The sequence below is a fragment of the Polypterus senegalus genome, unplaced genomic scaffold (genome assembly GCF_016835505.1).
Source record: "Polypterus senegalus isolate Bchr_013 unplaced genomic scaffold, ASM1683550v1 scaffold_1213, whole genome shotgun sequence".
Lineage (NCBI taxonomy): Eukaryota > Metazoa > Chordata > Cladistia > Polypteriformes > Polypteridae > Polypterus > Polypterus senegalus.
The window spans coordinates 5,347-22,296 of record NW_024381189.1 but is presented as its reverse complement, the minus strand read 5'-3'; the positions used below and the strand labels follow the sequence as shown (position 1 = coordinate 22,296).

General features: G+C 37.7%; 1 long non-coding RNA gene across 1 annotated transcript; it reads left to right on the top strand.

Moving 5' to 3' along the window:
- Positions 1 to 939: 939 nt before the first annotated feature.
- On the top strand, positions 940 to 7,763 carry LOC120520509. The gene is made up of 2 exons (XR_005631856.1): positions 940 to 1,095; positions 6,972 to 7,763. It is a non-coding gene; the product is annotated as an uncharacterized LOC120520509 (long non-coding RNA).
- Positions 7,764 to 16,950: the final 9,187 nt, after the last annotated feature.

Here is a 16,950-nt window from a genome sequence, read left to right as displayed (position 1 = left end):
GTCTACCAGAAGGAAGCAGCACGACCCTCTGATTACAGAGTGTCTCAAGTCTAAAACAAATTTAACAGATTGTATTTGAACTTTTTTATTAAAAATTGCTTCTAGATTCTTTTGATTATTTTTTCTGTACTCCACAACAATACTAGTAGTATTTTTTGAGATATATGTGTTTTCTTACCAACAAATGCGTCAAATGGTAAACTGCTTTTAATACGTAATTAACTCTTTACTGTCTTTTGCTAAAAAGAAAATCAGTCTGTTTCCCTCACTGTAGCATGTGGTCAATGAAACATACCAAGCTATTTATATGGCTACACATTATTGACCTTTGTTAACATCAATGTACCAGGTTTAAATAAAGACAAGAATCATCATGCAAGGCATACGTTTAGCGTGCTATTCCATTAAGTGGTGCAGTAGCATTATATAATATTAAACATGCTATTTGTGTTTCTCAGTAGTTGGTCATTCAATAGAACAATGCAAACAAATGGAAATATAAACATTTCCTAACTCTGATTAGCTTTGGATAGAAAAAAAATAATTCTACCTAAGGGCAGAAAAATGGAAGATTAAAAAGTGACAATAATGAAATATATCAGAAAAGAAATATCCACAATTTAAACAAATCACCTCCAATAATGTTTGATTAATAAAAATAACATCTGATGACTGAATAGATTCATTAATAATGCATAGGTTTAATGAAATATGCTCAGAAACACAAATTAAGTATAAATGAAAGGTGGAGTCGGCAGTGACCACTATAGAATGGTGAAAGCACGAGAAGAGACTGAAAACAAATGAGTATTGTGGAAAAAAAAAATAAAATGAGGACTGACAGATGGTCTTGTGAAAAACGGATGTGTACCCATTCACACTTTACGGTGGATTTGTTAGTACTACTAACCATAAATGTACCCTTTTTTAGGAACTGAAGTTTCATTTCATCTTCCTTAGGCTATTTCTTGTCACTACGCAGCATCCGACTGTTTTTACATTAATGTAAAAGGAACAACTCAAGAAAACGTAGAACAAGTGTTGACAAAAGTTTATATCAAGAAATTTGGACTGGATCCAACCATTACACTTAAGGTAATTCGCATTGACTACAACATACAAGAAATAAGACTGGATTTTATTTTAAAATACTTTACAGAAATGTGTAAGTTTTTATTTTAGATAGTGTTAAAACAGGCTCACAATGATGACAAAATATATAAATGTTGTGCCTTTTTTGAAGTAAACACATATTGAACAGATGCACAAATGTGCAATGCAGAATGCAAAGCAACAAATTCTGTATGCAGGTGCTCTGGGCCCACCTCTATGGGTGTTGGTATTTGTCTACCACTCCAATAACCAGAAAACACCCCCATTCTCTCCGGATTTGCTAGTGAGACGTAGCCCCAACTAAACTCCTAACCTAGATTCAAAGGGACATTTGCTGTGAGACATTTTTAAACACACTGCCAAGACCACTTTTAGGATTGGTTGTCAGCCTATAACACTCAGCACCACCATACCATAGTGCCCTCTGGTGGCACCCAAAACCTCTTTACCTGTAAGCCTTTATTAACCCATAAAGGGCCATATATATATATACTGTATATATATATATATATATATATATCTACACATACACATAGACATGCACACACACACACACATAGTATACTTTATTTTAACTATGCTGTACTCACAGATCTGGCATCATGGGCTGAACTCCTGAATCCGTGGTCTGTACAGAACTTCACATTTTCTCTCCGTCTCTGCAGTTCTCCTCCAAGTACTCTGGATTTCTTTCCATTTCCAAAAGATGTTTATGTTAGGTTAACTGTTAATTCTGAAATAACCTCTGCTGTAACTGGACTTTACAATGAAGTGGTAAAGTTTATAAGTTACAGTTTGGAATGTATGTCCAATATATATGTATGTACAGTATGTATGTATACAGTCATATGCAAAAGTTGGGGAACGTAATTCTTTGGATTTTTGTTTATCATTGGCTGAGTAGCAACTTCCTTTTAATATATGACATGCCTTATGAAAATTAGTATTTCAGCAGTGACATTAAGTGTATTGCATTAACAGAAAATATACAACATGCATCATAACAAAATTAGACAGGTGCATGAATTTGGGCACCCCAACAGATCAATACTTAGTTGAGCCTCCTTTTGCAAATATAACAGCCTCTAGACGCCTCGTATAGCCTTTGATGAGTGTCTGGATTCTGGATGGAGGTATTTTTGACCATTCATCCGTACAAAATCTCTCCTGTCCAGTTAAATTTGACGGCTGCCAGGCATGGACAGCCAGCTTCAGATCATCCCATAGATTTTTGATGATATTCATGTCAGGGGACTGTGACGGCCATTCCAGAACATTGTACTTCTCCCTCTGCATGAATGCCTCTGTAGATTTCAAACTGTGTTTTGGGTCATTGTCTTGTTGGAATATCCAACCTCTGCATAACTTTAACTTTGTGACTGATGCATGAACACTATCCTGAAGAATTTGTTGATATTGGGCTGAATTCATCTGACTCTCGACTTTAACAACGGCCCCAGTGCCTGAACTAGCCACACAGCCCCACAGCATGATGGAACCTCCACCAAATTTGACAGTAGGTAGCAGGTGTTCTTCTTCCGCCATGCAAAACGCTTTTTGTTATGACCAACTAACTCAATTTTTGACTCATCAGTCCAAAGCACTTTGTTCCAAAAGGAATCTGGCTTGTCTAAAATGACCATTTGCATACAACAAGCGACTCTGTTTGTGGCATGAGTGCAGAAAGGGCTTCTTCCTCATCACTCTGCCATACAGATGTTCTTTGTACAAATTGCACTGAATTATAGAACGATGTACAGATAAACCATCTGCAGCAAGATGTTCTTACAGGTCTTTGGAGGTGATCTGTGGGTTGTCTGTAATCATTCTCACAATCCTGCACATATGTCGCTCCTGTATTTTTCTTGGCCTGCCAGACCTGGGTTTAACTGGAACTGTGCCTGTGGCCTTCCATTTCCTGATTACATTCCTTACAGTTGAAAGTGACAGTTTTAACCTCAGGGATAGCTTTTTGTAGCCTTCCCCTAAACCATGATACTGAACAATCTTTGTTTCCAGATCTTTTGAGAGTTGCTTAAATACCTTAAATACCTTTTCCCATGATTGGACGCATCTGTCTATCAAGGTCAAGGCTTAACAAGCTCATCCAAACAAATTTGGTGTTGCAAGTAATCCGTACTGAGCAGCTACATGCATTCAAATCAGCAAGATCACAAGGCTACCCAAATTTTTGCACAGCCAGTTTTCACATTTGATTTAATTTCATACAACTAAATATTACTTCACTAAAAATCTTTGTTCAGAAAACAATCCAGTACTCAGATGTTCCTAGGAAAGGAAAGACATACCACTGTTATCTTTTTTGTTGAAAGTAGATTAAATTATTATGCAAGCTGAGAGGGGTTTCCAAACTTTTTCATATGTAATATACAGCATTCTGGGATTCTAAACATAATTATTCTTAATAAGAGATATTTTAATTTACCTAAAGGAAAGTTATGTCTGCACAGAAAGAATATAAAACTCAACGTGGATGACATCCCTGCCAGATAATGAATTAAGGCATCAAATATTTAGAAATTAAAATCTGTATTATTTTAAGGATTTATTTGTAGTAGGAATTAACCTATTCATTTCCCTTTTAGCATACAAGTGGTGTGACTTGTATTTAAAATAGATGGCGGCATGTGAGAGGAGCGAAAGATGGTACACATAAATTTTCCCCATTCTCATGCTGCCCAGCTAATTTATTCTGCACTGCTTCACTTTTCAACACCTGGAATGTGCACCAACCAATGGGATGGGAGTGAATATGTAATTAATAGACTAGTGGTAACGATTGTGGACCTGGTTTTTTTATTCATCTCCCAGTAAGCACAGCCTGTTATACAGTATATTTACACACATACTTCTTCCCCTTGGTAGAAAAGCTGATCAATGCACACTCACTACTGTGTCTTGACTTTTGGGTGGGCACTACTCACAGGAAAGGTGACTGTAAAGCTCAGGGCGTTGAAATAATGTGTTGTAATTTGTATTTTAATGTAAAATATTTACAGCATACTGAGCCTACACTTGGTGAAGGCTGCTATACAAAAATAAACCAAAGAGAATTGTATTGCTGCAGTATTTAAATGTACATGGAGCACAGGAATTTCTTTATCCGAAGTCCCCCATTAATGCAGTTATGCAATCATGTTTATTAAAAATGAAACTTACAGAAGTAGTTTCATTATGTTGCCTAAAGTTGCATTTTTTATTAGAATTTGGTACTGATTACAACATGTTGAATAAAAGAGAGTAAATGGACCAAAATAAAACTGATTTTCATTGTTTGTTTTGAGCAGTGTTTAATAATAGCTCACAACGTACTGTATTGCGACAGAGTGTATAGAAAGGTATCAGATAAAGAATAGCATTATAAACAAGAAAGGCACTATATGATAAAAATACAAAAAAGAAAAAGTTAGTTTCAGCAAAGGCAATACAGTGGGTACGGAAAGTATTCAGACCCCCTTTAATTTTTCACTCTTTGTTATATTGTAGCCATTTGCTAAAATCATTTAAATACATTTTTTCCCTCATTAATGTACACACAGCACCCCATATTGACAGACAAAAAAAAGAATTTTTGAAATTGTTGCAGATTTATTAAAAAAGAAAAACTGAAATATCACATGGTCCTAAGTATTCAGATCCTTTTCTCAGTATTTAGTAGAAGCACCCTTTTGAGCTAATACAGCCATGAGTCTTCTTGGGAAAGATGCAACAAGTTTTTCACACCTGGATTTGGGGATCCTCTGCCATTCTTCCTTGCAGATCCTCTCCAGTTCTGTCAGGTTGGATGGTAAACTTTGGTGGACAGCCATTTTTAGGTCTCTCCAGAGATGCTCAATTGGGTTTAAGTCAGGGCTCTGGCTGAGCCATTCAAGAACAGTCACAGAGTTGTTGTGAAGACACTCCTTCGTTATTTTAGCTGTGTGCTTAGAGTCATTGTCTTGTTGGAAGGTAAACCTTTGGCCCAGTCTGAGGTCCTTAGCACACTGGAGAAGGTTTTTGTCCAGGATATCCCTGTACTTGGCTGCATTCATGTTTCCCTCGATTGCAACCAGTCATCCTGTCCCTGCAGCTGAAAAACACCCCCACAGCATGATGCTGCCACCGCCATGCTTCACTGTGGGGACTGTATTGGACAAGTGATGAGCAGTGCCTGGTTATCTCCACACATACCGCTTAGAATTAAGGCCAAAAAGTTCTATCTTGGTCTCATCAGACCAGAGAATCTTATTTCTCACCATCTCAGAGTCCTTCAGGTGTCTTTTAGCAAACTCCATGTGGGCTGTCATGTGTCTTGCACTGAGGAGAGGCTTCCGACAGGCCACTCTGCCATAAAGCACTGACTGGTGGAGGGCTGCAGTGATGGTTGATTTTCTACAACTTTCTCCCATCTCCTGACTGCATCTCGAGCTCAGCCAAAGTGATCTTTGGGTTCTTCTTTACCTCTCTCACCAAGGCTCTTCTCCCCCAGTAGCTCAGCTTGGCCGGACAGCCAGCTCTAGGAAGGGTTCTGGTCGTCCCAAACGTCTTCCATTTAAGGATTATGGAGGCCACTGTGCTCTTGGGAACCTTAAGTGCAACAGAAATTTTTTTGTAACCTTAGCCAGATCTGTGCCTTGCCACAATTCTGTCTCTGAGCTCCTCAGGCAGTTCCTTTGACCTCATGATTCTCATTTGCTCTGACATGCATTGTGAGCTGTAAGTTCTTTTATAGACAGGTGTGTGGCTTTCCTAATCAAGTCCAATCAGTATAATCAAACACAGCTGGACTCAAATGAAGGTGATCTCAAGGATGATCAGAAGAAATGGAAAGCACCTGAGTTAAAGATATGAGTGTCACAGCAAAGGGTCTGAATACTTAGGACCATGTGATATTTCAGTTTTTCTTTTTTAATAAATCTGCAACAATTTCAAAAATTCTTTTTGTCTGTCAATATGGGGTGCTGTGTGTACATTAATGAGGGAAAAATGTATTTAAATGATTTTAGCAAATGGCTGCAATATAACAGAGTGAAAAATTAAAGGGGGTCTGAATACTTTCCATACCCACTGTAAATGTAGCTATGCCGGAGGCCTAACTGGAATTCCACCAGACTGGCAGTAGGATGTACTGTATATGAAAAGTGCCTCAGAAGTAAGACCTCCAGGGGCATAGAGACAAGGAGAAGATCCTGGGAAACTCTTGAGTCTAACTGGTGACAGCTTTCAGGTCCAGTACAACATGTATGACCTCCATCTGTTTTATGATGGCCAGTCTGTCCTGTAGCTGCCTAGCACTCCATTAGGACATTCCTGATGCTAGAAATACTTAGCAGGTATGACCCCAAGAAGTGGTCCCAAGTGCTCTGTCCTGTCAGAGTGCAGGTGAACTTGGTGGAAATGAATTTGAATGGTAGGAGGAGCATAGGACAAAATGGTGGGGCAAAATTGAGTATGAAGTGGGAGACAGACACAGAGAGAGAGAAGTGGCATTGGGAGCTGTGGTAGGCACAGTGGGTGAAATCCTGTGTTATAGCTAGCTGGACCCTAGGGGCAGTCAGAATTATGTTTCCTGTTAAATTTGAAATTGAAAACTTCTTGTGTTTATCCCATTCCATCATATAATAAAACACCTTTTGGTAAGTTTGACCTTCTTGGCCTTCATTTTGGGTTCAGCAGTTGCTTAAGAGTACAGCTTATTGCCCATACTGCATTTTACTATTTACATAGGTTTCTAACAAATATCTCCTATTATCTGATTTAGCCAGGAAATCTTAGGCCAAAATACTTAATTATTCTGCCTTCTGAAGACCAATGTTGCTAAAATGTTAATATGAGGTGTATGCTTTTTTTTTTTACAGGATACTTGGGCATGGAAGGGTCGTGTTGTGCAGGGAGAAAAGATGTCACTGTGAAGAGTGAGCAAGATGAAATGAAGTGCTGAGAACTAATAATATATAGTTTTAACCTGAGATATGTTTTAATTATTTATACATTTTTTGTTGCCCTTAAACAAGGAATACTAATTGATGTAACTTCACAAACTACAATGAATATATTCAAATTATTAGTGAAGAACGTTATGTTTTTTTATAAAAATGTCTGCATTCTAAAATCAAAGGGAATTTTCAGATAAAGCAAGTTTTTATTTTATTTTGCATCCTTGAACTTCTGCTTCTGCGCAGCAACCAATGTGGAAGGGTCCACGTGCTACCCTTAATTTCTCCCTTTACACTTTCAATGGAATTGTTTAGTCAATATATTTAGAAACCGTTAAAACTTAAAAAAAAAAACTGGAAAGCAGAATTATTAAATCTGCACCAAAACTGCCTGTGCATTTCTTTTCATGATCTTCTCTGTAAGACTCATAGTAAAGGAACTACTGATAATGTGCATACTGCAGGGAAGCTATACAACGGTACTTTCAAATGTATAAATACAATGCTGATACTTGCTTCTGATAAAGAAATCATTCTTTTTTCTTCTATTTTTAGGTTTTAAAGGTGATTTGATACTGTTCATCTCTGTTTTCTGAAACTGAAAGACATGTTGTCCATAGTTACAAATGAAAAAAATACTGTAAACCTAAATGATGCCTTCAAATTTGATAATATAAATGAAAATATTTTATTAAATCTTTTGGCCATATGCAATCACTACTTTGCATGTTATTCATTTCCACACCACTTGCCAACATAAATTATTAATTAAGGCCTGGACTAAGTTTTCCGTAAACACTTTATAAAGGCCTGGTATTGTCCACTGTGTACATTTATTTTACTCATTCCATAGCTGGGACTATTTCTGTTTGAATTTCACAGACAGAGTGATTTATTCTCAGTTGTAGCGAGGGGAACGCAAATGGCCATTCTAGAAAGAGACACAAGCCATTGTACTTGAATAATATTAAAATAAAAGTGTAAACCTTGTGAAAGTTTACTTAGCAGGAGAGGCACATGCTGCTACCTACGACTGTGTGCTTCAATGATTTTTAGAACTATGTTGTTGCGAGCTCACTACTCCTGTTATATGTACACCTTGTAAATCTGTCTAGAGAAAGGGTGAAAGCAAAGATCAATCTAACATTATGATATAACGGAACCCTGCCCTATAGAAGTTCATGAGAACAGATGGAAAAATGCAAACTGTTCTCAGACATTTCAGGAAGTATAGGCAGTAGGGAGCTTTTCAGTTCATCAGTGATTGTCACTCCAAGAAATTTAAAGCTGCTTACTCTTTCAACAGCATCCCCTCCAAAGTAGATATAATTGTGGTCTGCTTTAATCTTTCTAAAGTTTATGACCAACTCCTTAAATTAGCTAAAATTGACAGATTATTGCCCTGGCAACACAGAGTCTGCAGGTAGACTGCTACATCACTGTTGGCAATCATCATCAGCAAATTTAATGATGGAGCCGCCGCCATGTCCATTCATATAGGTGAATAAGGCGTTCAGAAGGGGGGGTACAGCACACAATCCTGTGGTGGTCCTGTGCTGAGAGACAGCATGGAAGATATGATGCTACCAGTCCATACATGTTGACATCTGCAAGTTTGAGTCTAAAATCCAGTTGTTGCTCAGGGTCATACTGAGCAGGGCGGCCAACTTTGAGCTGTAGTCTATAAACAGGACTCTGGCTTAATGTATTATCCAGATGTGCCATGATGGTATGGTGTATAAACGATGTGGCATTATTTGTAGACTGGCTGTGGCAATATGCAAAATCAGATGCACCTAGATAGCAAGAAATGTCAACTCCAACCATACAACTGTTACATGTAACCCCTTACCTGTCTCACTATAATATATACTATATTGTACAGTCATATAAAAAAGTTTGGGAATCCCTCTCAGCCTGCATCATAATTTACTTTCAACAAAAAGATAACAGTGGTATGTCTTTAATTTCCTAGGAACATCTGGGGTACTGGGGTGTTTTCCAAACAAAGATTTTTAGTGAAGCAGTATTTAGTTGTATGAAATTAAATCAAATGTGAAAAACTGGCTGTGCAAAAATTTGGGTACCCTTGTAATTGTGCTGATTTGAATGCATGTAACTGGTCAATCCTGATTACTTGCAATACAAAATTGGTTGGATTAGCTAGTTAAGCCTTGAACTTCATAGACAGATGTGTCCAATCATGAGAAAGGGTATTTAAGGTGGTCAACTGCAAGTTGTGCTTCCATTTCACTCTCCTCTGAAGAGTGACAGCATGGGATCCTCAAAGCAACTGTCAAAAGACCTGAAAACAAAGATTGTTCAGTATCATGGTTTAGGGGAAGGCTACAAAAAGCTATCTCAGAGGTTTAAACTATCAGTTTCAACTTTAAGGAATGTAATCAAGAAATGGACGGCCACAGGCACAGTTGCTGTTAAACCCAGGTCTGGCAGGCCAAGAAAAATACAGGAGCGGCATATGTGCAGGATTGTGAGAATGGTTGCAGACAACCCACATATCACCTCCAAAGACCTGCAAGAATATCTTGCTGCAGATGGTGTATCTGTACATCGTTCTACAATTCAGCGCAATTTGCACAAAGAACATCTGTATGGCAGAGTAATGAGAAAGAAGCCCTTTCTGCACTCACACCACAAACAGAGTCACTTGTTGTATTCAAATGCTCATTTAGAAACAAAGTGCTTTGGACTGATGAGACAAACATTTTTGTTATTTGGTCATAACAAAAGCGATTTGCATGGCAGAAGAAGAACATCGCATTCCAAGAAAAACACCTGCTACCTACTGTCAAATTTGGTGGAGGTTCCATTATGCTGTGGGGCTGTGTGGCTAGTTGAGGGACTGGGGCCCTTGTTAAAGTCGAGGGTCAGATGAATTCAACCCAATATCAGCACATTCTTCAGGATAATGTTCAAGCATCAGTCACAAATTTGAAGTTACGCAGGGGTTGGATATTCCAACAAGACAATGACCCAAAACACAGTTTGAAATCTACAAAAGCATTCATGCAGAGGGAGAAGTACAATGTTCTGGAATAGCCGTCACAGTCCCCTGACTTGAATATCATTGAAAATCTATGGGATGATTTGAAGCAGGCTGTCCATGCTCAGCAGCCATCAAATTTAACTGAACTGGAGAGATTTTCTTATGGAAGAATGGTCAGAAATACCTCCATCCAGAATCCAGACACTAAGGCTATAGGAGGCATCTAGAGGCTGTTATATTTCAAAAGGAGGCTCAACTAAGTATTGATGTAATATCTCTGTTGGGGTGCCCAAATTTATGCACTGTCTAATTTTTTAATGATGCATATTGCATATTTTCTGTTAATCCAATAAACTTAATGTCACTACTGAAATACTACTGTTTCCATAAGGCATGTCATTTATTAAAAGGAAGTTGCTACTTTGAAATCTCAGCCAACGATAAAGAAAAATCCAAAGAATTAAGAGGGGTTCCCAAATTTTTTCATATGTCTGTACCTCACATATTCAATCCTGGGAACCTGTATTGGCAGGGTGCTTTGCTTACTTTCACTTCTTCACTTCAATTCAGTTTTACCTCCAAGAGAGATCTCCCCAATGGTGACCTCTGGAATCCCTAAGGGACAGCAGCTAGACAAGAAATGACAATCAAGCTTCTCTCTCAGCTACATGACTAGCCATCAGACAAAGAGACACTGACTTTAAGGTTTCGCTTAGAAATTGTATTTATTTGCATCAAAACCAACAGCACCATATATAAGCAATACAAAGAATTATACAACCTGGGTGAATTCAAGTCTTTACTCAGTCACAGATGACAACTCCCAGATGGCTTCTTCACTTTAGGTGCAAATTATCCATCCTCAATCGAAAAATGAAAAGATAAATTATTTCTAATCAGATAGAAACCGCTCATTTCCATGTGTCCAGCACCTAAGAGACAAAGCTCCATGAAAGTGTCCATTTTCGGTTTTTAACAGATAGAGAAAGGCTGTTTACCAATGTCCACTTTTGCAATGGAGTTGAGCTTTTAACCAAATTTTCAGAAAAGCAGCAACTGAACTAAAAGCTTCATGAATGTGTATATTTCAGTTGAACTGACAAAACTCTTTTTGAGAAAATTCTAGTAAAATAGTAACCACCCTCTGTTCCTTTTCACCCAAAATGAGCACCTGACTTGCTCGTTTTCATGTCTGTTAACTGAGAGCATGCCATGACACTTCAATTTCTCAAAACACAGATTTGTTACTAAGTCATTATCATACAAGCACAAGGTTATATTCCCATGGAAATCTAAAGATGTTTGAAGCCTCAAACAAGCTGGCTATACAAAACATTCCATGGTCCTTACTCACTATAAAAAAAACACTCTAAATCCTGCTTTGCTTTTCATCTTTCCCGGAATACGCTGCAATTCTGTTCCACTTGCAGATTAACACGTAAAATCTGTCAGGTGAAAAGGTTAAACTATTCTCTGTAAAACTACTATATGGAATATTCTGATTAATTTGTCTCAGCACCAGTCTATCAAACTACATGACATATTGTATCCGCAGTCCCAGTTATAAAAGATGGTGGCACAGCACAGCCTGCATCCCAGCTTTGGGATAAGTTAAAAATTAAATTTGTGTGTTAGGTGTGCTGCATTTGTTAGGGAAACTTCTGTTATTTATTTAGTTATTTTGACTTTACCTCCTGTTTACAAATTGCACCTGATCCCACACTATGTGCTTGTCTGTCCTTCTTTCTTTCATCATTTTAATGCACATTCTGTTTTCAAATCATGCACACCCTGACCAGCCAAGTTCCTGAAATATGTGTAAGAAATTCTTGGATACTACACACGGCTTGCTGTGCTCCCTCTGGACCAGTACCATTATTGTGAAGCAGCTGCAGCTCTTAGTTGTTTCACTGGGCGTCATTAAACGCCTGTAACACCTCATGTTGTAAACGTGGCCACATATATTGTCAGCATGGAGATTTTACCAATTTATAGCCTCATTTTGGGCCAGTAAGTTGTTTCCTTACTTGTTTTGGTATTATATCTGATATTTGTGACATTTGTTTTGAAAAATGAGAATCATAAGCACTGATATTTAAAGTAGCACTGTTTATATTAAAAAACACACTAATGCTTTTTACAGTTTATGTACACTGTGTGATGCTTGGCAGATTAATGGATAACATTCCTTTTCCACAGGACTTGATCCTTGTTCAGTTCTCATCATTGGTGTGGATTGTGTAAGATATGGATTTCCTTTAAGAAATCTGTTTGTCTTTTACAGTGCTATTAAATGACAATACAGCCCAGTATGATTGAATGAGTGTGTGCACATTCATGCGGACTAAGATGAACAGGCATCACCACCAAGATGGTTTCTCCCATTTTAGCTTATTTGGGCAGGACAGAGTCCACTACCTTGCAATTCTATACTAGAAAGGGTAGATATAGAAAAAAAGATGAGCAGATTTAAGAAAATAGTAACAACTGCTATCTGTAATGATTTTACTGTATATAACAAGTGTGGCCAACTCTGATCCTGTTGAGACACGCTGACTGTAGTTTTTGTTCGAAGCCAGTTACTTAATTAGTCGTCAATCCTCACCAATAACAGATCTTATTTTAATTTCATGGCTTATTAGTGTTTAAGCTCAACCATGTCAGTTCAATCTTAAATCATAGATTTTTTTCTTTCTAATGATAAATGTACGTATCATCCAAGTGGTTTTGAGCCTAAAATGAAAGAGTAATTTTCAGTTCACTTCAGTTTCCTTCTGAGTACTTAAACCAAACAGTAAATGATGAATACACATGGGTGGAATTGGAGACAAGCTAGATGTAGAACTGCTGGTTACTTTGCCATTTATTGCTAATAAGGAGCAGTTAAAGAAATGAATACAGCTGTGTAAGACCAAAATAAGCAATTAAAGGTTCAAAATCTTAACAAGCAAGACAACTAAAATTAACCAGAAAAATGTCTCTTGAGCAATAAGTGCTTCATCAGTAATGAATAATTTCCCATGAAACAAATATGTTGGAACAAATACCTGAAGCCAAAGCGGCCCTCCAGGGCCAACATTGCTCAGCCCTGATTTAAAGGGTCTGAGTCTCAAACAGCAAATAAATTACATAAAGCTAATTAGCAGATAAAACCTAATCACTAATTAAAAAATAGAATGAAAACCTATAGCCACTGTAGTTCTCAAGGATCAGAGTTGGCAACCCTGGTATACAATTTTCACAGTGATATAGTTAAAACACTTACTGAAATGTGACCATACAAGTAGTACAATGGCTATGTTGCCTCAATAATCAGCGTAAAGCTTAAAATGTTCTAATTACTATAATTTAGACAATGTCTTACCAAATTCCTTCCAGACCTGTACCAGTTCTCCAAGAGTTAAACCAGAATGCTCCCCTGATGTCACTCCATGTGTGCAGAGAGGCAGACTGTAGGTCACACCTATATATTAAAGCTGGCACACTTGTAGGAACAAAAGAAGCTGCATCCTGTGTGGAGATATGAGCCTACAGCTGGAAAACAAATTCAACTACAAGCTCAAATCCATAAAACTGTTCAACATTCCCCGACACTAAAGGGACAAGATGGGAGTTTTACAATAAATATAAAGAGCTGCTTAGTTTCAGATATTCAGGACTCCATGTCCTGATATTTAGATGGACAGGGGCAGTCTAAGGAATGTCTGGACTTGATTTAACTTGTCAGCATTCCTAGATTCCCAAATTTTTCCATATGTCTGTACCTCACATATTCAACCTTGGGAACCTGTATTGGCAGGGTGCTTGTTTACTTTCATTTCTTCAATCAGTTTTACCTCCAAAGAGAGATCCCCCAATGGTGACCTCTGAATTTTAAGGACAGCAGCTAGACAAGAAATGACAATCAAGCTTCTCTCGCACATGACTAGCCATCAGACAAAGAGACATTGACTTTAAGGTTTCGTTTTAGAAATTGTATTTATTTGCATCAAAACCAACAGCACCATATATAAGCAATACAAAGAATTATACAACCTGGGTGAATTCAAGTCTTTACTCAGTCACAGATGACAACTCCTAGATGGCTTCACTTTAGGCAAATTATCCATCCTCAATCAAAATGAAAAGATAAATTATTTCAATCAGATAGAAACCGCCATTTCCATGTGTCCAGACCTAAGAGACAAAGCCCATGAAAGTGTCCATTTTCGGTTTTAACAGATAGAGAAAGGTGTTTACCAATGTCCACTTTTGAATGGATTGAGCTTTAACAAAATTTTCAGAAAAGCAGAAACCCGAACTAAAAAGCTTCATGAATGTGTATATTTCGTTGAACTGAAAAAACTCTTTGAGAAAATTCTAGTAAAATAGTAACCCCCCTCTGTTCCTTTCCCCCAAAAATGACCCCTGACTTGCTCGCTTTCATGTCTGTTAACTGAGAGAAATGCAGACACTTTTCAATTCCCAAAACACAGATTTGTTACTAAGTCATTATCATACAAGCACAAGGTTATATTCCCATGGAAATCAAAAGATGTTTGAAGCCTCAAACAAGTGGCTATAAAAAAACATTCCATGGCCCTTTATCACTAAAAAAAACACTCTAAACCTGCTTTTGTTTTCATCTTTCCCGGAATACGCTGAAATCTGTTCCACTTGCAGATTCACGAAAAAATCTGTCAGGTGAAAAGGTTAAACTATTTTTGAAAAACTACTATATGGAATTTTCATTAATTTGTCTCAGCACCAGTCTATCAAACATACATGATATTGTGTCCGAGTCCCAGTTATAAAGATGGTGCACAGCACAGCCTGCATCCCAGCTTTGGGATAAGTTAAAAATTAAATTTGTGTGTTAGGTGTGCTGCATTTGTTAGGGAAACTTGGTTATTTATTTAGTTATTTTGCTTTACCTCCTGTTTCAAATTGATGACCCCACATTATGTGCTTTTTCGTCCTTCTTTCTTTCATCATTTTAATGCACATTCTGTTTTCAAATCATGCACACCCTGACCAGCCAAGTTCCGGGAAATATGTAAGAAATTTTGGATACTACACATGGTTTGCTGTCCCCCTGGACCAGTCCCATTATTGTGAAGCAGCTGCAGCTCTTAGTTTTTCATGGGGTCATTAAACGCCTGTAACACCTCATGTTGTAAACGTGGCCATATATTGTCAGCATGGAGGTTTTACCAATAGTCTCTCATTTTGGGCCAGTAAGTTGTTTCCTTACTTTTTTTGGGTATTAGATCTGATATATTGAATTTGTTCTGAAAATGAGTATCATAAGCACTGATATTTAAAGTAGCACTGTTTATATTAAAAACACACTAATGTTTTTTACAGTTTATGTACACTGTGTGATGCTTGGCAGATTAATGGATAACATTCCTTTTTCACAGGACTTGATCCTTGTTCAGTTCTCTACTTGGTGGATTGTGTAAGATATGGATTTCTTTAAGAAATCTGTTTATCTTTTACAGTGTATTAAATGATAATACAGCCCAGTATGATTGAATGAGTGTGTGCACATTCATGCGACTAAGATGAACAGGCATCACCACCAAGAGGGTTTCTCCATTTTAGCTTATTTGGCAGGACAGAGTCCACTCCCTTTGAATTTATACTAGAAAGGGTAGATATAGAAAAAGATGAGCAGATTTAAGAAAATAGTAACAACTGCTATCTGTAATGATTTTACTGTATATAACAAGGGCCAACCCCTGATCCTGTTGAGACACACTGACTGTAGTTTTTTTCCCCAAGTTACTTAATTAGTCGCCAACCCTCACCAATAACAGATCTTATTTTAATTTCATGGCTTATTAGTGTTTAAGCTCAACCATGTCAGTTCAATCTTAAATCATAGATTTTTTTTCTTTCTAATGATAAATGCACGATCATCCAAGTGCTGACGGTGTTTGAACGTGCTGACGGTGTTTTTGCAAACGTTTAGAGTCTGTTGAGAGTGTTGGTTTGTTCTGTGGTGTAGATTTACATTAAATTAAAAAATACATTTTGCTCTTAAAAATTTGGGGTTTTTGGGTTGCCTCTAAGGAACCGTGGAATTTTAAAGCTTTTTTCCCTTTAGAAGGGTTTTTGTTTTTTTCGCCGCACAAGAGAAAAAAGTAGCTGGGTGTTGGAAGTCCCTTGGAAAAGTTATTTGTAATTTGTTCTTTTTTGTTATTCATTGAATAGCATCGAGGGCAGGAAAGCAGCAGTAACTGATATCGGCATTTGTAAATAAATAACCGCTGCGGTCGAATAGCCATTCCCTAGTTAAAGGAAAAGAAAAAAAAAAAAAAGGCCGCTGACTTCAAAGCAGAAAGGTGGAAACCGTAGGCGAGGTAAGCGGCCCCAAGAAAACCGTCAGGCACAAGGAGCAGGGTAGGAGCAAATAAGGTAGTAAAGTTTTATTTATTTGTTTATTTTAGATTAAACAGTCCAGCCGCCCAGAGGCAGAACAGTTAAGTGGGCACAGCGTATTGGTTCATTAATACGGGGAATACAAACAGTAAGGAAGAGCTGGAAGAAGAGCAAAGCTAGAAGAGACAGAGAAAAGTAAAGTTAACCACAGAACGCAAACAGCAGGCAGCTGAGAGGGAGAAAGTACAGGAGCTTAAGGGGAAAAGGTGTAAAATATCTGTAGCAGATCTTAGTGTTACCATTGGTTAAGGAGCAGCTGAAAGAAGAAGAAATTTAATTTTAAGAAAGAAAAAATATATAGTTAAGGCAGCTTAGTAATCCCAAATCAAATTTTAATAATGGGGCCCAGTGTCAATGCAAGCCCCTTTTGGGATTTTGGGACTTTAGATGATGGTTTGGAAGACCCAAGTTGTCTGAGGGCTATACTGCGAGATGCCAGCTGATCCAGACCTCGAGCTCAGGGTCGCT